This window comes from Rhipicephalus microplus, chromosome 2, assembly GCF_043290135.1.
Source record: "Rhipicephalus microplus isolate Deutch F79 chromosome 2, USDA_Rmic, whole genome shotgun sequence".
Classification (NCBI taxonomy): Eukaryota; Metazoa; Arthropoda; class Arachnida; order Ixodida; family Ixodidae; genus Rhipicephalus; species Rhipicephalus microplus.
The window spans coordinates 67,408,232-67,432,440 of NC_134701.1; the positions used below are offsets into that span (position 1 = coordinate 67,408,232).

The 24,209-nt window shown below is 48.2% G+C and overlaps 1 protein-coding gene across 11 annotated transcripts in view; it reads left to right on the forward strand.

The window, feature by feature from the left end:
- The window catches only part of LOC119185078 (uncharacterized), a 91,068-nt gene that overhangs the window by 21,937 nt on the left and 44,922 nt on the right, over positions 1-24,209 (forward strand). The window lies entirely within an intron of this gene.

Genomic DNA, 24,209 nt, shown 5'->3' on the forward strand with positions numbered 1-24,209 from the left:
TCCTTGTTATGCAACACTCACAGCGCGAGATGCATGGGCTAGTGGCCGCCCAGCGTAACCGTAATGCTGCAATGTAGCTGCTCCTAGCCCGCATTTTGAAGCATTTGCAGAGATTTTCGTATCACTAGGCACGTCAAAAATGGCGAGCAGTGGTGCTTTGCTGAAATTCTCGCAAATAACTGCCTGCTCGCGCGCATGGTTCTTTCTTTATTCAAAAATGATGCATTTCTTCAAAAGACTGTGCAGCAGGTTCGTCTTATCCGCCAGGCTGGGCTTGAATATGCCAAAGTATTTCGTCACGCCTAGCATCTGGTGTTCAGCCGGCCTGTCTCCCGAGTGAGGTAAATCGCCCAGTGACATGCTTAACAAAGGGCTTGGTTTTATGCCCTTTTTACATGTGATGTCACCCAAGAAAAATAATTTCAGTCAGCCCGCACTTGCATTTATCTGCATTGAACATCGAACGAGCTTCTTTGGATGACTGCAAAGCATAATAGAAGTGCGAATCATGTTCATTTTTAGTACCTCCATATATTAGGACGCCGTCAATCTACACATTGTTAGGTTGGTTGATATTTGGGGTTTAACGTCGCCAAACCACCATATGATTAGAGCTACGCTGTAGTGGAGGGTCCCGGAAATTTCGACCAACTGAGGTTCCTTAACGCGCACCCAAATGTGAGCACGCAGGCCAACAACATTTCCACCTCCATCGGAAATGCAGCCGCCGCAGCCTACTGCATCATGAAATGTGCAATACCTGTAGGCACAAGCCAAGCATGCAAAGTCTGCTTGAAAGCAACCTTTCGCAGGGGCTACATGATGATCGTCAGTGAATTTTCTAGTAGTTGACGTAAACGGCTGGAGAAAACTATAGACACAAATGAACATAGCCAGTGCTACCTTCATACAATGCTTTGATTTTAGGAAACTTGGGTGCACTTATTCACTCGGTTGACGAGTCACAGCCACGAAATCTGTGAACAAAACAATATATCTTAAGGCATGCACAGATATTCTAATTCTTTGTTTGACAGTGTTACAGATTGCTTGCGGATACACATAAATCCGAGCGCAAAAATATGTCAAGCTTTTAATAGTTCGAAGTCTTGTTAGTTCACAGACGAACAGATTACTGCTATTTTGGACAAATCGGAATAAGTACACCAAGGTTTCAAAAAAAAAAAAAAAGCTTTATTAGAAGTTAGCGCCTGGTGTGAATGTCTGCTTATTTATTTTGTACTGCCTTCTTCATGTGCCACAAAGACATTTGTTGAGGATTTGCTACTATTCAAGCCCACATCACATACTTGGTCAAAGTGATAGAAATGCAAACATTAGGAACACTGCCACCTTTAGTAACAGCGTAACACTTCAGGATCTTAGAACAGCAGGGAGGTGCACAAGAAAGTTAAGCACACTCTTGCAGAACTTTAAATGAGAATCTTTCAGATTGAAAGAGGTCGACATGCAGTGGCACTTTTAAACCCACGAAACATGTGCAGAAAACATGGTAAAGGTGAGTCATGAAACGCTGTTATGAAGGCCTGCGCACGGACAGCTTTGTGAATCTAGGCACTTGTGTTTTTGTGCAAGCGTAAACCCGTATAAATAAAGAAAACGTACCTTTAGTAGCACCAGTGTAAACAAATCTTGGCAGTTGGCTTTTTAGTACAAGCAGCAATCTCTGCGACGAAAAAAAAAAATTTTATATCAACGGTAACAGTGTAAGCACACACATGGGCCAGTGTAGCCATGTTGAATTGTCAATGCCAGTGTAACCATGTGGCATGATACTCTATTCACTGACCAAGGCATGCGCAGTTTGCCCACCAAAAAGCGATGCTATAGCATATGTAGTAACACGTACAAAAAGTCTGCACTTATCAGGATTCACTTGCCTTTTCTACTTTAACATCATTGGGACATCATTATCTGCAGTAAAACCAAATATGTGTCATAGACCTGAAAAAAAGTAGTAAAGGACATGCAACAAATATTGTTTTACTTGGTAGCAGTCAAGTCTGGTTAAGAACAGCCAAGTGAAAATCAGCCTAATTATGTGCATGCGGCAAATCCCAAACGACGTTATCAAGGTCATTAAAAGATGAAATTTTTGTCGATTGGTATTGACATCAAAACGTGAACTTGCAGCGTTTATGACCGTCTCTCACAACATTTAGATTTGCGAAGGTTTTTCATCACTAAAGGAATTCGAAATATTTGGATCATTTCTGCTCGCATTATTCTGTCCATATGCAAAGTGCTCGTTTGATGATGCCCTTTTTAAATAATATGTTCAGCGTGGAGGTGAAACAAGTGATGCAGTGGTGTAGGCAGTTTGTTTTTTTTTTTTGAGGCGAGCGGGGGGGGGGGGGGGGGATTCCGCTGGTCTGAATGAATTGAAGGTCTGGCATGCAAACATGGTGGAGTGTCATATTGGGCCCCTAATGCTTGGCCTAAAGATACATTTGGGGATATGGTAGGGATGGTAGGGGAGGGTGAGGGGGAACACGGGTTTTGTGTGCTACCGCCTGGTTATGTCACTGTAGTGATGCAAAAATAATTTGTTGACTTACTGGTGTACATACACTACCCCTATAAAAAAATGCCGCCAAAGGCCTTGACACCACACAGTTAACGTTACATAAAGCCAATGAAAGACAAGTACCAGTACCAAAGCAGCTACAACATCGCCCCAATGTTATACTAGGTATATTGTGGAAAGGAACGTTTAACAGCACAAGTGCACTGGCACTGCAGTGCTGACAAAGGTAGCAAGAGGGTATGCAGACAGTAATGAAGTGGTAGTATTTGGTAGTATTTGGAGGTAGTATTCGAAGGCAGTATTTGAAGACTTGGCTTGCCTAATTACATCAGAATGAGGGGCCACCACAGAGTGAAGCCTCTTCCAGCTATCTAGAATATTCGCGATGTGCGAGCTGGGCATCCTCCTTAAGGTGGCGGTTATACTGTCGCCATATTGCGAGTAGTTCTGGAAAAAACACCAGACGGCGCCACCAAGTCAGGACTGGAAGGCCAACATTTCGGAGGTGAACTGCCACACGTGTGCCGGCGCGCCACACTGCATGACGAGGGGGTGCAAATCGCGCTGACACGGTTCGAAGAAATGAGGCACTGAGCAGGGGCTTTTTTTTTTCTCCCCTTCAACAACACCTCCATCTCTCTCCATGCTCACTAGCCCCTGACCCCTGCGGTCGCTGCTTTTCAAGAGATCCCTCATGTAGGCTGCGTAGCCTGCTTGGCCAGCTGCTCTACGTTCCATACAGTGCCGGAATGCGGGGTTGAGTGAAAAACTCTATCGCAGAGGTCACAACAATGTATACAACGGAGATCGAAACTTGGACTATGAGTATTCATGTGAGGTTCAACGGAACAGTTCGTTCTACAAATAATTGGGGTTGCTGGAGCATGATGCGGTTCGGTGGGACAGGAGAAGGCAAATTACATTTGACTATGTATACTTCCTTCCCAGCATGACCTAAGCTTCCGAATTTTCAAAACAAAACAAAAAAACGGGTAGTTAGGCAAATCGCGTGCTAAGAAGTGCGGCCGCTGTGACTCACGGTGCCCAACAAGTGCCGACTGCATAATCATTAGTTTTCCCCACTATACGTAGCGTAATTTATTTCATTAGAATTGAAACTTCAGCAAGCTAGTATGAATTCATGTTTTGGTTGATGCAGCGTTTATTTATCACGTTGACGTACGCAAAGCATCGGACTAGTCGACAAACTATTTTTATGACGAAAATGAAGCAATTACCTGTTGTGTGTCATATGAGTGAGACTCGCACATGCGTGGCCTGAATGGTCCAGGTGCGTTATTCCCTTGTCCAAGGAATGACTTCTCTATTCGCGTACGCTATTTCAACATCATTTTTTTTTCCTGTAAAGGTCGTGGCAATAACATGAAGAGTGATCGTTTCGCCCAAATCAGTTATTGACTGCAAGCTCGTAGATTCGAGGCCGTTACCTCAAGCTCTATAAACATCTCATGATAAAAACTGGGGCGGATTCACACAAACCTCCCAGGAGTGCAACAAGGGAGGGGAATACTTGTAGTACAGTGCATCTCCCATGCATCTTTCTACACAGCCGCTGCTTGTATTACTTCTATGTTCTACCCATTTCGAGTTCGTAAAGCGCATGCAAGGCAAAAACATGAGTACACAAATACAATAGTTGCAAAGGAGTTAAAGAAAAGGTCTTGTCGCACTGGATAAGGCTTTTGAATGCATGATTGGTCAATTCAAATAACTATGTCGGCTAACATATCTTCAAGCAACGAGTCTTAGTGTTGTGTATATGCTATGCAATGAAGGGCTGTCATGCAGTAAGCAGGATTGAGTCAATACACGTTGTTGTGACAATTTATTTAGTACCAAACGAGCGTCGGCAGCACTTGGTTACAGCCACGAAAACACCTGAACATCACACACACAAAAAAGCCCGCAGAACTATAACGCATACATTCAGAGAAATGTGAAATCGCACAAAGCAAAAGTACATATAATCACGACGTTCGGATGCGAACTTGTGACAGCAGAGAATGAAGGTGTATGCTTTATTATTATTTTCCGTTATCCTATATCACACACGAACTTTTTACAAAAGTTCATTGGCGCTTCTGTGGTCATGTCTCTCGGTCATTGCTGCTGCAGAACGCACGTGAATGGCTGATGACACACCCAACACAAGGAAGTGAATTGCTACCTCATAGCTTGTTCGAGCAAGAGTCTTTGCTATCGTCAAATCTGAGCCTGCATCTGCCATTCGATATATACAAGGTCGTTCTCCTAATGTGCAGTTCTTTAGAGCGAAGCTCTTACACACATACTGCTGCGTTGAGCGGCGGTGCCTGTTGACGTCGTCGGCGTAACCAATAGAGCGAACAAGGACGAAGGAGAGCGAACGCGGAGTCTGCCGATGTCACTCGCCACTGGCCTCTAACCTCGCCTTCTTCCTCCGTCACGCTCGCTACCCCGGTCGCAGCTAGCGCACGTGCACTGCGGCTGGCTTCGCTTGTCGTAACGGGGCTCTCGGCATTTCGCTTGGTTCGCGACGCCTGCAATGCACAAAGTGGTATGCGTAACGCTCGAGCGCTGGCAATTTGCGTGGAAATATGTAAATAACTACAACTGCACATAGCCGAAACTACAGACGCACTTGGCGTTGCCCCAACACGAAAGTGCGCTCAAAATCACCATTAGGTAGCATCGTCACAATTGGTGAATTTCTTGACAGTGCACGCGCCCAGCAGTCCTACGACTCAAGGCTGTGGAAAATGTCCGAGTCGCCACTCTGCTTTGCCTCCTTGTTCTTCATCGAAGCTCGTTTAGACTGCTGGTGTGACTCAATTGCTTTCACATTCCACTGTGGTCTGCGTATGGGCATGCTGCGCGTAGTACGGGGATCTACAATTTCAGGTAACATGCAGTCTCTGATTAGTTGTGGAAGCATTCTGAATTTCCAAAAGTCATTATCTCTTTCGATCCGCTGTACGTGGATGCCCTTCGACGTGCAGACGACGAAGTGGCAGAAACTTCTTTTAGTGATATGCAGCTGGCCTTGCACTTGGTAGAAATAGTTATGAGAGCGGCTCAATTTGGGAGGTTCGTGTACTTGGCTCCTTTGATTGTACTTTTTAGCTGCCTCGGATGGCTCCATGTCCTTCGCAGTGAATGGGCACTTCACTTCCACGATACCGTCACTCGCAATTTATCCGTCTGGCGACGCCGCCAAGAATCCGTAGTCTGGGTAAACAAATAACCCGCAAAGTTGCACAGCAGTTTCCGTTTCTTGCTCGTATAACCGGAGTGCGACACGTTCCTGTTGTCTTCCATGCTTAAGAGCGGCACTGGTGAAATTTTTCTTATAGAGCAGGGTCTTCCCGAGCGTGTCACACGGTGTCCACTCCCTCCTTCGGCATACTGCATAGAAATTCGACGCCGTTAGGCGCATGTTTCTTTCAAAATGCCATGTAGGATTATCAGCCTGTCCTCGAGTAGCCTTCTCAATTTCCATCTGCTGTTTCTCATTCACCTGCAGGCTTGCTAAAACAGCCCGTTCTTTCTCGGCATATTGCTCTGGTGGCATGTCTGGCTGCTGGCAGTTCGGACCATAATGAATCATTGAGTCGTTCACCGTAGACTTCTTGCGCTTATGCTGCTGGTGGCCATTTTCTTCAAACAGTTTCCTTTCTGAGCCGTCTTCTTGCTTGCGTAGCGCTTTAAGATGGCTGCGGGGCTCTTGCAGGTTACAGCCTTGGATGTGGTGCAGTGCCACTGTGGCCCCAGCTGAAAGCTGAGCCCAGCTCTATAACAGCGGTGTTCATAAGAGCCCTTTTGACATCTGTTGATCTGTTTACCACAAGATAATTTGGCTACCAGTGCCATGACTGCCTCGGCAAGATTACTTGTATCATCTGTCACAAGACGGTCAGCTTTTTCGGCAATTATATTGGCAGCGGTAACTATTTTCATTTGTAGCACCTTAGGCATGCTATCATGAATGTTGTCACCTTTGGTGCCATCACAGAAGTAGTCTTTGCATCTGTCGTGGCAACCAAAAACATGTTTTGGGCCATTTATGAGGTCACCCGAAAGCTGGCGCGTAAGGTCGGCTTTCTGGGCACGCTGCTTTTGTGCAGTACCCTGTACATCTCTAAGAATGTTTGCATAGTGCTTTATGGCCTTCCGTGCACCCTTCTTTAACCGCTTAATCCTAGGGCCACTTAAGGAAGTTGAACTGCCCTTTGTTTCTTTGGCTATGCCATAGAGCCGAGTGATGTAACATTTCACAACATGGTTTGCACATTCCCCCTTTTTTACAAAGCGCCCGTACTCCACTTTCGTGAGTATCTGATGTAAAACGGACGAATCCCCGTCCCCTATGAATGTCCGGTATTCCACACCATGAATTTCCACGCTTCTCTGGAAGCCTTCAACGATAATATCCGACTCCATTGCCCGTGAGCTTTGGTTCCAATTCTTGTAGCACACATGGTCTTTCTTGCCCTTTCCCGTCCTAGAATAGTGCTCACAGGTACTGCAGAGCTTGTTTCGTACTCCTAGGTAGAGGAGCTTCTTCGTGCGTTCTCCTATAATCACAGCGACACCAGAGTTGGCGGAATACCGGTGTCTATGACTGCGGTGTGACCACCCACCATCGACAATCACTGTAATATAGGGGGGTTATGCCATCCTCACAGAAAGCCCCATCTTCTTCTGCGAGTTTTTTTCTTCTTTTCCGGCTTTTATCATTTGGTCAAGAAGGACGGTTTTCCAGCACTGCAACAAAACAAAAATTACAGCAGATTACAACGTCGAAATTGTTTTCACAATAGCGATGCCGCACTTTGTCATTGCGTCAATGCGTGAGTGAGCTCCTAGACAGGACGATTACTGGCTCACTTGTAATCCTGACATCTCACGATCAATCGTTTCATTGTATACGACGAAATGTTGCAGAGAAATTCTCATCGTGCCGTACTCCCGTTCAAAACGCTTGACATGCACGTGCCACTGTCGCTTCACATGAATTTTACTAAAAATAAAGTGCTGTACATCCTCCATCGTCTTCAGAAAGAGAAAATAAATATTTATCAGCTTATTTACCTTTCCCAGGGACTCCTCCCGGCGTAGAAAAGCCCCTTTGCTCATAGCAGGAATTTCTATGACTGCCATTGCTTCCTCGAACTGCGAGTGGCCCAATCCGATACTCATGAATGCCCAAACAGCAGCATCATTGACTCCTATGTTTGCCTTGTCAGTGAGGGACGTTGGTTCTGTGACGGGGTCAGTCGTCAACTTTCTGATTTCACTTTGTTATAAACTTATCCTTTTCAGAAACATTTCTGTTCTTTTCGAGCTACTAGGCGTAAGTCCAAGATCGGCTATTTCTACTCGTCAGCCTTATGACTCACGCTAACGAGTCAAGGAGCTGCTATCTTGACGCATTGACAGTTCTCCGCACGGCAGACTTCCCAATGACGAATTGTCAGCAGGTGCCGCATGCCCTTGACATTTTTCTCTATTCTTTTTCTCCCCTTCCCCCTCCCCGTGTAGGGTAGTATATAAGCCTTTCCTTTGCCTTTCTCTCTCTCTCTCTCTCTCTCTCCTTCAGGCGAAAGCGTCGGCAAGGTGCCTTGTCGCATGGTGTTTTACACTGGCACTGAAGAAAACCAACAAGCTCCAATCCTTAGATTGAGTGGCATAAACCCTCAGTGCATAGGAAATATAGATGGGCTTCACCACTGCCGCTCCCCCACCAGACCTGCTCAGTGGGAGCATAGTCAAAAGTTATCCGCCTTTCTGCCTCCCTGAAGGACCTCACTTGTCGCGGGTGCTTGAAAGCAGAAAAAAAAGAGCCTTGGTGCCTCATTGCTGTGCCCGCACCGAAGTACTTTCTTACACCACGCCGTGCATTCAGCAAATTTCATGCCACTTCGCTTCGTTGTTACTGGCTGAAAAATCTGCAAGCTTTTCAGGCAGTAGCATGATTTTAGCCAGTTTATGCAGTGAGCAACGGAATAAATATTGCTCGGTTTTGTGGTTTATTGAAACCGATGACGGATATTCACAGCTGACTCCGAGAGAAGAGTTTGCAAGCGCCCGCGTCCCCTTAGAGCGAGTTTGCAGTGATTATGAGGAACGCCGTCATGGGGTACTCCAGAACATTGGTGTTCGCGCATTTCGGCGCTATGGAAATGTGCGCTTGTCGTATATAAAGGCGGAAAGCGAACACGCGTCCTCAACTCCTGCCGCACCATAGTTTTCCCCAGAGTAAATAAATGAAATAAACACGCAGAAAGTACAAAACAGACTTCATCTCAATCCTGTAGGTGTGCCTCGTTTCGTGTTTGTGCTGTTTGTTGTGATGGGTTCATACCAACAAGCGCAGCACGTCTGAAGCTCCGTATATTTCACGGTAAAAAAAAAGATATTCACAAATACCTTACCCACGCACGTCTGCTCAGCTTGCTCGTATCGCTCGTTTGTCGTTCGTTTTTCTGCTTTCTTACTGTCGTCGCACAGCCCTCGCTTTTCGGTATAGTCCGTGGGGGGGTGAGGAGGGCGACAAAGACGTGCACACATAAAAGAGGGACTTTCCAAGAATTCGGCATTTCTTTTCCCGTGAAGACGCTCACCCCATCCTCTCGGAGGATACTGCCCACCTGTTTTCACGCTCTCCCGCGGTACCGCGCAGCCTTATGAGACTCTGAGAAGAGGAAGGCTTACAGATGACGGTGCATGGTTTGAAGTTAGAAAAGACGTTTCCTCCTAAGGCAAAATGTTTTTGCACGCCGCATTCGGGGAGACAGGGAACCTTCAAATTCAGCGCTTTCCTTATTTTTGTTTACGTGGCGCTAGGGGAAGATTTTCGTTGTAGTGATAGGAATAATGTAGATTTCTCAATATTCCTGCAGTTCTTGTGTGCGATTCGTGTGCAAAAGTATACCAGGAGACCGTAACTGTTATATTTTAGGCTATGCATGCTTACATTTCAGCGCTATTTCAAGATAACGATTTTGTTGATGTTTACGGCACGATAAATTAAGACAATTTGCGAGCTTTGTTTTACATTCCTGCTTGCTTTATTGAAAAACGCTACGTTGAGGAAATAGATCAGGGGTTCTAGTTTATCCACGTGCAAATTCAGCTAACGAACTTGAGTAGTTCTCCGCTAAAATGGGCCACGGTAGGTCTATCTAATGAGAATATTGCCCAATTTAGATCAGTATAATTAAATAGCGAGCGGGCGTACATAAATAAAATTGAGCACTCAAACGGAAAATGCCATCCTCTATATACACCCAGAAAATGAATTTTCTCTAGCGAATACGTGCCGGATAGTCCGCATCGACATTTACTAAATTTGGCTCTTTTCAAAAGCTCATCAGCAATATAGTAAAAGTGCTAAAATAATTTGCTACGTTGAGGAAATAGATAAATATGTCTTAAATGTTCTGCGCAAAGAACAGTGCTGTAACTGCAGCAGATTTTTCAGAAAATGGTCACTTCTGACTTCTTGGCTCTCCCTACCCAAATGCTAAAAGCTTACTTATTTTTAATAGATATGTTTAAAATGTACAAAAATTAAGCTTTTTAATGACACATGAACCAACTATAATAAGACAAGAAGAACAGCCGCCACGTCAGTTGGAAAAGGGACAAAAACGATGTGTTCGTGGCGCCGGAGTGGGACCGCCGCCTGAAGAACTCTTTAAACTGTTAAAAAAACTAAAGCGCTAGACATATATGTCCATTGCTCTGTGAATATCGTCTACATTGAGAGCGCCAAAATTTTATTTTCATGGGATAATTAAAGCTGCTAATGAAAGAACCGTCATATGGCATACGAGAAACAGGGGCATAAAATGTTCCGCACTGTTGAACGGGTTACCATCGGCAAATTGTTACAAGCATCCACGTTTACTTAATCAATGGTTTGATATTTGCGATGTAAACCTATTTTGTACTGTTTTCTTCTAGCCTGATTTTTGTCTAAAAATGTGTTTTTACATGTTTGTACATTAAAATTACACCAATGCAAAGCTATTGTTGTGAGGAAGGGTTGTGTGGTTCAATCATGATAAAGTGAAAAGAATGCGTTTGCATGTACAACTATCCGTGTACGCTAGCAAGAAACGGGTGCATATATTTAGTTACCCATTCAAATTGCCTACATTGCTAAAAGTGATTTATCACAAAGTGTATGAGTCAACAGTGTTAACTAAATGTTTGCACCTCAGCTGCCATTGATGTCGTATGAGCGAATGACTCTCTCAAACAATTCTTAAATGATTCCATCATTCACATACTATCACATGTGTTGTGATGAATCAGTGAAATAAAACAGCCAATCAATCATATCAGCATAATAACAACAGGGGGACAGCCAGCGATAACGTAGTTGCGTAATTGAAAAGAAAGCATGGAACAAGTATCAGGGACGTCCTTGAAACGAACAGCGCCTTATCGTTGCTTCAGATTTTGATATTTCAATACACACGACAGTAGATGGTTGAATTTAAGATAAGCAATCACTCCATTCCTCACTCCAATGAAAACAGCAACAATGAAGTTGTGGCGGCTTTCATAATAAATACGATGATGGCTATCAGCGTCGCTATCACTTATCGGCATTGCTGAACGACAGGGGTCTCAAACTCGCCTCAAGCCGTCGTCTTGAAATTCCAACGGCCTAAGGTTGTGACACTAAAGAAGGTTGGACAGGGGGAAGTGAGAGTTTCAAAGAACAGTCAGTTCAACAACGCCATTTCAATACATCCTTTTTTTATGTGGGTCATTTTAAAAAAGGATTAGGCTTCGGGAGTCGAGAAACGCTAATGTCGATTTTGAGAATGACTAAAATCCAAACTATGTTACTGTATTTCAGAAGATGTTGACTGCCCATTAACCAGGCATAAAAATTATGCTACGAAAGCAGACATGTGCGAGGCGTGGGCTGTTATGAAAGGTCCTTGGGCCGTGTGTCCGAGACCTCTGCTGTACGAGGAACTAGAGTCTTTCAGAGAATTCTCGAGGGATTCTGCCGAAAAATCGCAAATATTTAAAGGATTTCGTTACCACGCTGTCAATGCCTAAATAATAGGACGGCTGCACTTGCCATTGTAAGAACAACTATGGGTCTAGTCCACGCTTTAAGGATGGGTCTAGTCCACGCTTTAAGGAGTCGTTTTGGGTTCACAGCGAAGCTGTGAACCCAAAACGACTAGCCTGTGGCGTTTTTTTAATGGTCTTATAAGATTTAACGATTAGATCGTATAAGAATTAAATTGGCATCCAACCTTCACAGGAACCATTGCATTGTCTAAGATGCGTCTCATTTTTCATACCGGCATGCGTGTTTTGTCGTATGCAGCCATCTGACTCTATGCGTTCATAGCCATGATGATGATATCATCTTGCTGATGGCACTCACCAACAAAGGGAGACGGTCTAAGAACCGGGCGGCAGGATCTTTGACTAACATGGCTATGAATATAAAAACCAAACAATGTAACTTTAATGTAACAGTGTTATTTTAGTCTTTTGCTTTGGGTCATCCAAGTTTTTGATGTCCATCAGTGCATGTTAATGGTGCATTCAGACGGCGGACCGAATCCGGATGTGGCCGGACGAACAGCGCGTCACGTGACCTCACATTAACGATTCCCCTCGTCCGTGACTCATCCGCGCGGCTCACGGATGGATGACCCCAACCTGTTTCTCACATCGAGATTCTGGTGGGAGAAAGCCGATACTTCAGCGGATTAGCTCGGGGTTTCTGGCAACCAGTACACTTTCCCTCTGCTCGTGGCATGTCCTCCACGGCTCGCGGACAGCTGCATGACTGGTCGGCATCATCTATGCTTGAGCATGGTTTACTTAGTTTCCGGGGGCTTTGTTCTCAGGGGATTAAATATGCCGATTGGTGTTTTGGGAAATGTCACCGTCATCGTTTGACACACGAGATTCTTAACCGCCATGGTGGTGAAATATTCTAACTTCTGCAACCGGCAACGTGCCGCTTCTAAAGAAGGATGGGAGACGCGTTCAGAAGTTCTACAATGGGGGGAACAATGTAGTCTAAAGAACATTCTGCCAGCAACTCTCTTTTCTCCTGAAAGAATAACACTCCTCGTTGATTTGTCACAACGCGACAGACATCGCAGCCAAGCGTCGCTTCTTGCGGGCATCCATGTTGAATACTCTCTAACCGGTCTGCTGCCAGCCGGCGCAGGTGAGCGCCGAATGTGCTGTCTAGGGTAATCCGGCTGTTTTCTCCTAGCACACCGTCTGCCGTGTGGATGCGCCTGCAGGCGGATCATCCGTCGATTAGCCGTCCGCGTCCACGGCAAATCCGGATTCGGTCCGTCGTCTGAATGCACCATAAAGAACTCAGGTGGTCGAAAACTCTGCAGCCCTCCACTACATCGTATCTTATATTCATATGGTGGTTTTGGGACTTTAGACCCCACATATTGTTACGGAAGGGTACACCGAGAAACGAGGTTACAGCTAAGATATATTGGCACGACGCCAAGCCTAAGCCGAGATGGCAAGCCAGAGCGTGCCCCACATCCCAGAATCACGACGTCTTTCTGGCTGTCTGTCTTGATTCTTCAGCATGATGTAGTCTCGTAACATGACCCCCGGGTGCAGAAGCACCGTTTCGGTGCTTTCTATGATGTTGTGGAGTGGTAGAGCTAAAGTCGGGAGACATGAACAATGTCTGTAGACATTGGAGACGACGACTTCAGCGGGGCTATCTCGTAGGTAACGTCGGTCACTTGGCCCAAGACGCGTTAGGGTCCTGAGTACCGGGAAAACAGCTTCTCAGTGAGACCAACATGTCGAGTCGGTGTCCACAACAACACAAGGGAAATCTGGGCAAAGGAGACGTCACGATGATGTGTGCCGTAACGTTGCTTCTGTTGCTCTTGCGATGCTAAGAGGCGCTTCCGAGCGAATTCTCGTGCTTTGTGAGCTCTGGTGATGGTGTCACGGGCGTATTCAGTTGGCGAATCGACAGCTGTCAAAAAGATGGTGTCGAAAGATAGAGTTGGGTTGCGGCCAAATAAGAGGTAGAATGGTGAAAACCCAGTAGTATCGTGGCGTGAGGAATTGTATGCAAATGTGACAAATGGCAATGCAACGTCCCAGTCTAGGTGTTCAGAGGAGACGTACATGAAGAGCATGTCAGTTAAAGTCCGGCTGAATCGTTCGGTAAGCCCATTAGTTTGTGGATAACAGGCCGTCGTAAATTTATGTTTGGTTTCACAAGAGCGAAGCAGTTCGTCAATAACTCGGGAGAGAAATAGCGTCCACGATCTGTGAGGAGTTGGCATGGAGCACCATGATGGAGGATAACATCGTACAGAAGAAAATTGGCAACATCTGTGGCACAGCTGGTTGCCAATTTTCAAAGCCCGCGTGATAGCGTACTGGGTTGCATGATCCGTAGCGAGAGCTATCCATTTGTTTGCGGAGGTAGACTGATAGAACGGGCCTAGGAGATCAAGACCAACTCAAAAGAAGAGGTCAATAGGAATATAAAGTAGCTGGAGGAGTCCAGAAGGACTCATAGGGGTTTTTTTCGACGTTGGCACTGGCCGCATGCGACGACGTAGTGGTGCACAGAGCGATAAAGCCTGAGCCAGTAAAATCGACGCTGCTCACGGTCGTAAGTCTGAAAGAAACCAAGGTGACCCTTGGTGGGGGCGTCATGGAGTTTGGCGATAACACTCGAACGTAGGTGGGAAGGCACCACAAGGAGCAGTTCGCGCCCATTTGTGTTGACATTGTAGCGGTACAAGGTGCCTTTTTTAAGTACAAACAGTCGAGTAGACGAATGGAGCGTCGGAGAGTTCAGCTTCTCAATAATGTCACGCAAGACGGAATCTTGGCGCTGTTCATCACGGATGTTGCTCAAAGCAGAGAGAGAGAGCACACATGGCGGCGCTTCGTCTAAAGTCTCAGGAGGGTCCACTGGATGGCGGGACAAGCAGTCAGCGTCATGGTGTAAACGGCCAGATTTGTAAGACACTGAGTAGTCATCTTCTTGGAGCCTTAGTGCCCAGCGACCAAGACGCCCAGCGGGATCCTTTAACGACGAGAGCCAGCAGAGGGCGTGGTGATCATTTGTGACAGTGAAACGACGACCATGTAAGTAGGGCCGACATTTGCCAACCGCCCAAACTAGAGCAAGGCATTCCCGTTTAGTGATTAGTAGTTCCACTCGGCCGCAGAGAGCAGACGGTTGGCATATGCAATAATGCGGGCGCAGCCGCTTTGATGCTGGGCCAAAACAGCACTGATTCTATGGCCGCTGGCATCAGTGCGGACTTCTGTTGGGCAGACATGTCAAAATTGGCCAGAATAGGTAGTGTTGTGAGCAACACGATGAGATTGAAGAACGCCGAAGCCTGCGCAGCGCCCCAAGAGAATGAAACATCCTTCTTCAGCAAGTCCGTAAGAGGTCGGGCCACGTCCGCAAAATTGTTTACAAAACGTCGGAAGTAAGAACATAGACCTAAAAAGCTTCGGACTTCCTTAGTGCTGGTCAGGACCGGGAAGTTTTGTACAGCTCGAACTTTATCAGGATCAGGGCGTACGCCAGAGGAGTCCACAAGAAGGCCTAACATGGTTATTTGCTGGCGTCCGAAGTGCCACTTTGATGAGTTCAGTTGCAGTCCTGCGTTACGAAAAACAAAGGATGGAAGAAAGGCAGTCGAGGTGTGTTTCAAAAGTCGGGGAAAACACAATGACGTTGTCGAGGTAACATAGGCAAATTGACTACTTGAACCTGCGCAAGAGAGTGTCCATCATTCGTTCGAAGGTTGCTGGAGCATTGCACAATCCGAACGGCATGACCTTAAACTGGTAAAGACCATCAGGGGTCACAAAAGCAGTCTTCTCGCGGTCAATGTTTTCGACAGCAATTGGCCAGTACCCTGAGCGAAAGTCGATGGAGGAAAAATACTTAGCGCCGTGAAGGCAATCCAGGGCGTCGTAAATGCGCGGTAGCGGGTAGACGTCTTTCTTGGTGATCCAGTTCAGATGTCGGTAGTCGACGCAGAATCGCCAACCGTTGTCCTTTTTCTTTACAAGAACAACAGGGGAAGCCCATGGACTGGAAGATGGCTCAACTATGTCTTTGGCGAGCATCTTCTCGACTTCCTTTTAAATGATCTGACGCTCCGCAGGAGAAACGCGGTACGGCCGTCGATGTACCGGAGATGCATCGCCAGTGTTAATGCGGTGCTTCACAATGCTGGTTTGACCTAGCGGACGGTCACAGAAGTCGAATACGTCAAAGTATGATTCGAGGCAAGACAGAGTGTGTCAGTTTAATGCTGCAAAAGGCCCACCGCAATCATTTTTTTCATATTAGAATATGGACTCTCTGTCGAAGAACAGGCTTGCGTGCAGTTAGGGCCACGCACATCATTTGGGTACAAAGCTGAGATGACGCAATCCTCAGAGGGTGTCAGCGTGGCGAGGGCTATTCCACACGGAAGCACTTGCGGACACAGAGCAAAGTTCAGCAAAGGGATGCAAGCACGGTTTTCCCGTATTGTAATAATAGTGTGCGGAAAAGTAACACTGTGAGTCTGAAGGACGGATGTAATGGGCGTGAGCACGTAGTCTCCATTAGGTACATGTGGCGACGCGGTTACAGCAATGCAGGTAACTGTTTGCGGTGTCAAACGGACATTTTCAGAAGAGCAGAGACGAACTTGGGGTGGACTGGGCATATCGGGCATACAGGGCAGGTCAAGTGGCACCGTGCTAGCTGAACAGTCAATGAGGGCCGAATGGGCGGACAAAAAGTCTAGACCGAAGATACAATCATTGGTGTAATTGGTGACCACAGTGAAGAAGACGGAGGTTTGATGTCCGGCTATAGAAACGCGTGCTGTGCAGACACCAACGACGGCAATTGCACTGCCATCAGCAACACGAACACATCGTGAAGGGGCTGGAGTCAAGACTTTCTTTAAGAGATCACGAATGTGCGAGCTCATAACAGAAATTTGGGCGCCAGTGTCGACTAAAGCTTTAACAGGTAAACCATCCACTTTTACATCAATCAAGTTCTGGTTGGTCGGGAGGGTCAACAGAGTAATTGTAGGGCAAGTTGTAGCAGCAGCATCACCTCCAGGAGCTGCACCAGTTAGTTTTCCAAAGGAAACCGTCGGGCGAAGGACGGGGATGGGGGAACAGGGTGGCAAAGGAGACCGCGAGAATCTACGTCGTGGTGAAGGCGAGCGGCTGTCCTGGGCATTGGTCATGGCGGTCATGTAATGAGCTGAGTCTTCACGGCGGGTTGGTTCTTGGCCAGAAGGGCGGGCTGATGTGTCGAAGTTCGTAAAGTTTGGGTTTGTGCGTGAGGGCGAGATCCATGTGCTTCGGCAATGATGCGAAATGTGTCCCACTCGTTTGCAACAGAAGCAAATTGGCTTGTCGTCAGGCGTCCTCCATTCGTTTGGATCTCGGTTACGTGGAGCAGGACGCCGGTAGTGCTGACGTGTGTTCAAGGTAGGAGGATGGACATAGGGTCGGTGCACGAAACAAATCGTCTGAAGGGCCGTGTTTGCCAATTCTTGGCACACAACGCTCTGTATGAGGGATATGGTGGGCTGAGGATCGTTCGGTGTCAGGACCCTCAAGGGTGCTGGTGACATCGCTTCGATTTCGCGTCGAACGACCCTCGTAATGTCAGCACAGGGTGGATTCGACTGGGTCTCAGAATGGAGGTCCTCACAAGTTGATGTTGCTGCGGTGTTAGGAAGACGGGTGAAGTGGTGGGCAATGCCACGACTTTTAGCCTCTTGGAAGCGTCGGCACTCCTTAATGCTGTCTTGAACTGTCGAACAGCCTTTAAATACAAGAAGGCTAAAGGCATCATCAGCGATGCCCTTGAGTACGTGTGCAACTTTGTCGGCTTCGGTCATGGTGCTATCAGCTTTATGGCAGAGGGTCAAGACATCTTGAATATAGGCCAGGTAAGACTCCGTGGATGTCTGGACACGGTTACCAAGCTCTTTCTTAGCGACCTGCCTGCACCCGGCAGATTGGCCGAACAACTCGTGCAACTTCGTCTTACAGACGTCCCAGCTGGTGAGCTATTCCGCGTTGTTCTTGAACCACGCCTTGGCCGTACCTTTCAAGTAAAAGATAAGGTTTGCCAGCATTATGGTTGGGTCCCATCTGTGGTTTTCACTCACGAGCTCGTAGAGCTGAAGCCACTCATCGACGTCTTTGCCGTCAGTGCCCAAAAAGTTGCAAGGATCGCAGGGTGGAGTGGTCACAATGACCACATGGGAGGTGGGCGCCGTTGATGCGCGAGGCGTGGCTGTTGACGCAGCATCCCTGTCGGTAGACATGTCAGAAGTGGCAACTTGGCGTCCGCTGCGAAGCTCTGTCGTGCTTTGCTACCCCGCACCTTCCACCAAAATTTTACGGGAGGGTACACAGAGAAACGAGGTTACAGCTAAAATATATTTCCACGACGCCAAGCCTAAGCCGGGATGGCAAACCAGAGCGTGCCCCACATCCCAGAATCACGTCGTCTTTCTCGCTGTCTGTCTTGATTCTTCAGTGTGATGTAGTCTCGTAACAATATTAACCAATCAAAGCCTCTCATCCTCGTGTTCATCTATCTCCCCTTCGTCCAGGAGACGTCTGAAAGTATGCGGCTTGAAGCTAATGTTGTTAAACTTGTGGAGCGGGTTGGAGAGGCGCGTGCTCGTTCCGTTCCTTAGTAAGACCTTCTCTGTCGCTCCATGGGAGTTTCTTCATGGCGCATTGGCTAGGAAGCATTCGTGTGTGTGCCTCCGAATTGCATACATGCATATGATTGCTTCCAAGCATTGGCAGGGTGACAGCATGACCACAGGGGTGCGGCTTGAAGTGGAAACAGCTGAATGCTGCGACGCTGAAACCTTAGGTTAACGAACACTCGAAGCCCAGGACACAGCAAAAATCTTGTGTGAAGGGCATGTGCTGGCATTTTCCAATCATAGTGTTTTGATGCTCGTTTCGGAGCTTTCATTATTACAAGGGTTACTAGGATGCATGTTCATGCCGTACAGCACGTGGTCTTTGTCCACACGTTTTTCTGTCCGTGCACATGGGACCGTTGGCATGGTAGAGGTATACAGCATCGCTGTCAAAACTTCATTCGTGAAACTCTGTTGGCAGTCCCTTTTTGTATATGACAGTCTGTTATCACTTGACAGTTCCACTTGGAGCACTGTGCTGTGTTTTACAGTGTCAATGCAGTGCCGGAATACGTGACATAGCGAACAAAAAAAAACATCGCATATCCACAAAGTTAACAATCTAGACGTTAACGTTACGCTAGTTTAGTGTTCATGCTTGGGATGTAAAAACGGCACCAAATAGAGACAAGGCCTGAAGCTGAGAAGGCGCCTCGTCTTCAGCGCCTTTTTGTCACTGCTTTAGGTCTTGTCGCTATTTTTGCGCTGTTTTTACATCAAAAGTGAATCATGTTGGAGGTGCTTGCTTGGAGGTGCACGGGGTGTTTCTGAATGAGACCATGGCTTGTTAACGAGCCGATGCATAATATTTACGTCGAACGCAGAGTTGTCGGGCACATTCCATGAGCCGCACTTCGCAGTGTCGGCCCTGTGGATCGGCACGTTAACCACCTGGCCCTTTATCTCACACAGGCCACTGCCTTGAGTCAAATGCCTAACGTGCATAAATGGTAGACGTGGAGCCATCACGCATTCTTCAACAGGGTTGAGAGTAGGCAGGTGAAGAGGGCTTGCGAGGATATAGTGTTCGTGCGCAACACTCATCAAAGGAATTCGTCACGTGCTGCCGTGCCTACAAAAGAGCTCATGCTTAAAGCTCATTGGTGCCCACGAAGCGACAAGATCAAAGTGAACGTAATTGCGAGTAGGCGAGCGCGCGGGTCGTGTAAATTCTACACTTTGGCTGGCGGTACACCATCTAGTGAGCATTGTTGGAATCACTGAAGAGTTGATCAGAGCAGCAATATTGAGATGGGGCTGGACAAAATCGAACGTGATGCGCGCATATCTTTTCTCCATCGACTCAGCGGCTAATACCAGCGGACTTGGAACGAGCCACGGCAAGCAACCCAGCTCCCTCTGGTCTGTATATAGACGTATGGGGCTTGTCAAGTATGTTGTCACGTAGGGGAGGCTGGGCTGACAAAACCTCTGACAGGCTAAAAGATAGACTGTGTCAGCAATACAATGGCTTAAGTAGTCATAAAAATAACTTTTTGACGATTGATTTGATGATTGATATGTAGAGTTTAACACCCCAAAACCACCATATGATCATGAGAGACGCTGTAGTGGGAGGCTCCGGAAGTCTCGACCACCTTTTGTTCTTTAACATGCACCCAAATCTGAGCACACAGGCCTACAGGAGTCGAAAATGCAGCAACCGCAGCCGGGATTCCATCCCGCGAACTGGGGTTCAGCAGCCGGGTATCTTAGCCACTAGACCATAGCGGAGGGGCAGAACTCGGTGACGGTGAACTAGAATGTGACCGGGTGGCGGTCACGTCTATTAGTTGCGCTATGCGACGCGACTCATCACAGAGAGGGGTAGCACGCGCGCCTAGCCTTCCTATCTCTTTTACGGCAGTGGGAAAGCCTAGTTGTGGGAATACCCCCACAGCCGGCGCTCACAATTCCTTCTTTCCCGGCTTGCGGGACGGGTTTTCCCTCCCTTAGCGAGAAAAGGTAATATTCTCGTCAGGGAAAGGGAAACTGGGGCAGGGAACAAAACTGGCGTGTGGACGGCCACACAGGTCTTTCTGACCCCGGCCTTGGAAGGAGGAGGTTGAACGCGCAACCCCCCCCCCCCCCCCCCCTTGCGAGCTGAGGACGACAACGACCAAGGAGTAAGTGTCTACTGTTGTTTTCTGTGCTATCTCCTCGCGACATTTGTGCCCCATTGCTAACACCTAGCCTTAAAGTGTTGTTGTTGACCTAGCCTGTTGCCTTATTTGCCCGAACCCGTGTAGCTGCAATGAGATGAGCTACGGATAGGGGATGTTAATCGTGCACGGTACGACTGTGTGCAGCTAGCTAGGCTTCTGCGTCAGCCGTACATAGGACGAACCCTCTACATCTGGTGCCCAACGAAACAAATTTGGCAACGGGGCTAGTTTTGTGGACGCGAGCAACTACCGACGCTCCCCCACACGTAGGATAACAGGCATGTCGGAACTCCAAGATTTGTCAATGTTGTCTGATGTCGCGTCGCAGAGTGGCGATCTTTTGGCTAACGTGGGGGCACTGTTAGGACTTTCCGACAGCATAGATTTTGGTCGTTTCACGCGGGATGATCAGGAGGGGGCAGAGACTGCGTTAGCTGAGATTAGGCCTACGACGGAAAGCGTCACGCATAGTGCTCTGGCATCTCGCGACGCGAACAGAGAGGCGCCGCTACAAGTTGCTCTGACACGCGCCGCAACTGTAGGTAAGTTCGCAGGCAACAGTTTGCCGTCGAGCAAGGTACTTTCACAGAATTCACTGTCAGTTATGCAAAGCCTCGCGAGTGCCCTGCAGAACACAGCGTAGGCCCCCGTGCAGACTGTGCGACCACGTGTAGAGGTAGACATACCTCGCTACAAGGGTTACCATGACTGCAAGAGCGCCAATGAGTATCTTGACCAGTTGCTTCATTATCAGGGGCTCTCTAACGCAGAACTTCTCGAGTACGTGGTCTTGGTGTCGCTCACGGCGCAAGCGGCTCGGTGGTTCCGATTAATTAGACATCGCGCCCGCACGGTAGAAGAGTTCCGCGACAGCTTCCACGGCGGATTCCTACCAGCTAATTATGAGTGGCGTTTGCGGAGGAAATTGGAGCTACGCACCCAGGATCCGGACAAATCCTTGCTGGAGTATGTACAGGCAATGGACGAACTGTATAGTCTTGCTAACCCTCACGCCACCAACGCAGAAAAAGTCTAGCGCGTTACGCGACAAGCGCACCCGACTTTTGCGGCGCACTTCAGGGGATGTAAGTTCGCAGACCTAGAAGAGCTCGCCATCGAGGCGAAGCGCGTACAAGGGGGCATCCTCGCTGCGCGATCGTATTACCCACCTCCACTCGCAGCGCAGTCAATCGAGCCTCACTGTGCGTTGAACGGCGGTGCGGTAGTTTCGGAAGCGTTTAGGGGTAACACGTCAGCATCGTTCGCTGATGAACAGGTACTACGCGGTTGTGAGCTGTCAGACCGCGCTTCGGGCCCTCACGCTTACACGATCCGTGCGGCCAACGCCGCCCCCGCGCTTGACATTCCAAGGCAGAAGCATGCGGTCGGCATGAGGCCTAACGAGCGGCACAACCCAGAGTGCGGACCACCTGATTGAGGCGACTAACGATCCGGCCGGCATGGTGTTCGCGGTCCTTGCTTTCGGTGCGGCGCGCCAGGGCACATCGCCTGCGAATGCGACCACACACCGGGTCAGGAGCAAACGCGTGGTTCGGTAAACGGACGGAGCCGCCGGTGATCCACATCGGACCCCGTGCGGCGATCAGTAAATCCACCAATGCGTTCGGATCACTTGCACTGTTAGTCTGTTATGCAGGTGAGGCCGTAGACCTGCCCATGCCGCTAATCGAGTTAACGATAGCTCGAAAGAAGTTCGTTGCACTTTTGGACACTGGGGCAAGCGCTTCTTTGTTTGGCAACGACTTGATGCAGTATCTTCGCGAGAAAAATATCCGCTTGAGACAAAACAACACCATTTTCCACCTTCCCACTGGCACAGCACAATCGAGCGTCTAGGCTAGGCTAGTGATCCGCTAAGATAGATGCGTGAGACGACACCATTTCGTGCATCTTCCTGGGCTGTCAACGTCTCTAATCCTGGGTTGGGACTTTCTCACCAAGTCGGGTATTTTAATTGACATTGCAAACTTTGGTTACCGCGAGCGCCACGGTGACGCGCTGAAACTTTTCTCGGAGGCCCCGGCATTGACAAAGGCATGAAAATCGCAGGGAGAGGCCCGAGTACGCGAGGAGGGAAGCGTGCCGAGAAAGCGAGTTACCACCCTGCCGAAACAATGTGCTGCCCTGCAGGGAAGGGCAGTGCGCCCGCTTTTGGTAGAGGCACAGAACTTACTAGAAGGGGAACGAGCGCAGCTGTCGTCGCTGTTGTACGTGTATGACGCGATGTTTACTGACCGTCCCGGCCGCACTACGCTGGTCAAGCATAGAATTGACACGGGTGATGCAGGACCGTGACGCCGCCTTGGACGAACTCATCGACACAGGCGTAGTTGAGAGGTCAAACAGCCCATGGGGTTTCTCGGTAGTTCTAGTTCCAAAGAAAGATGATACGTATTACCTTTGTGTAGACTATCGCAGGCTGCATGAGGTGATGAAGATGGACGCATATCCCCTTCCCTCCATTTCATCGCTAGTATCCAACCTAGGCGGGGTGAAGTCTTTCACGTGCCACAGGGGACTTTTCCAAAGCAGAATGTCTTTCGGCTTGGAGGGCGCTCCCGCTATGTATCAGAGGCTAATGGACCGTGTTTTGGGAGATGCGAAGTGGCAGCACACACTCTCATATCTACACGACATATTGGTTTACTCAAAAACGTTCGATGAGCACTTGCGCCACTTGATAGACGTTCTAGAAAGGCTGAGGTTGCGGGCATCACTCTCAACCCAAACAAAGCTCAGATAGCGGCGACCCGAATAACATTATTAGGATTTACGCTTGACGGGGGTTCGCATTTTGCCGTATAAAAGTAAGCTTGAAGCGATAGTCAGCTATCCATTGCCGAATAATATCGGAGAGCTCAGACGCTTTCTGGGGATGGTGAACTTTTATTTCGAATTCATTCCAGACTGCGCGGCAGTGCAGGCATCTTTGACGAAGCTCTTGAGGAAAGGCGAGCGTTGGGCTGCGAGCCAAGAGCAAGAGGCCGCATTGCGCCGCCCCATGAAGTTGCTGGCCAACATGGCTCAGCTGCAGCTACCCTATTGGAACAGGGAGTTTGTGATTCACACAGATGCACGGGACCTAGGCTTAGGAGCAATTCTGCTTCTGGAGCATGAAGCTTCCCTTCAACCAATTGCGTCCGCGAGCCGTATGTTGACGCTGGCAGAGAGGAACTACTCGATAACCGAGAAAGAGTGTCTGGCGATAGTTTTTGCTCTCCGTAAGTTTGACTTTTACATAGACGGAGTTGCATTCGTGATTGAGATGACCACATGACGCTCACGTAGTTGAGGCGCTTGAACAAACCAAGTGGCCGCCTGGCACGTTGGGCATTGCTCCTGCAGCGTTGCGACTTCACCGTTCGCTATCGCAAGGGTAAGAACAATGCCGTGGCTGACGCACTATCACTTGCTCTAGTCTGACTCGAGGCAAGTCACGCGACTAATTCGGAGCGAACTGAGAGTGAGATACTCACCCTAAGGCAAACAGCGGAGCAAACGTTAGTTTGAGGTAGGAGTGTGAACCACGTAGAGGCTGTCGTAAGCGCAGGGATTGCTTTCAGCAGAAGGGAACTGTTAGAAGCTCAGCAGAAAGATCCATTTTGTCGAAAGGTGTTCGACGGGCTCCGGGAGCCAGGTGATAGTGAGGCCACCGCGCACGAGGGGGCAGCTGGTATTGCTGTCGGTGCGGAGCGCTCGGCAACAGCT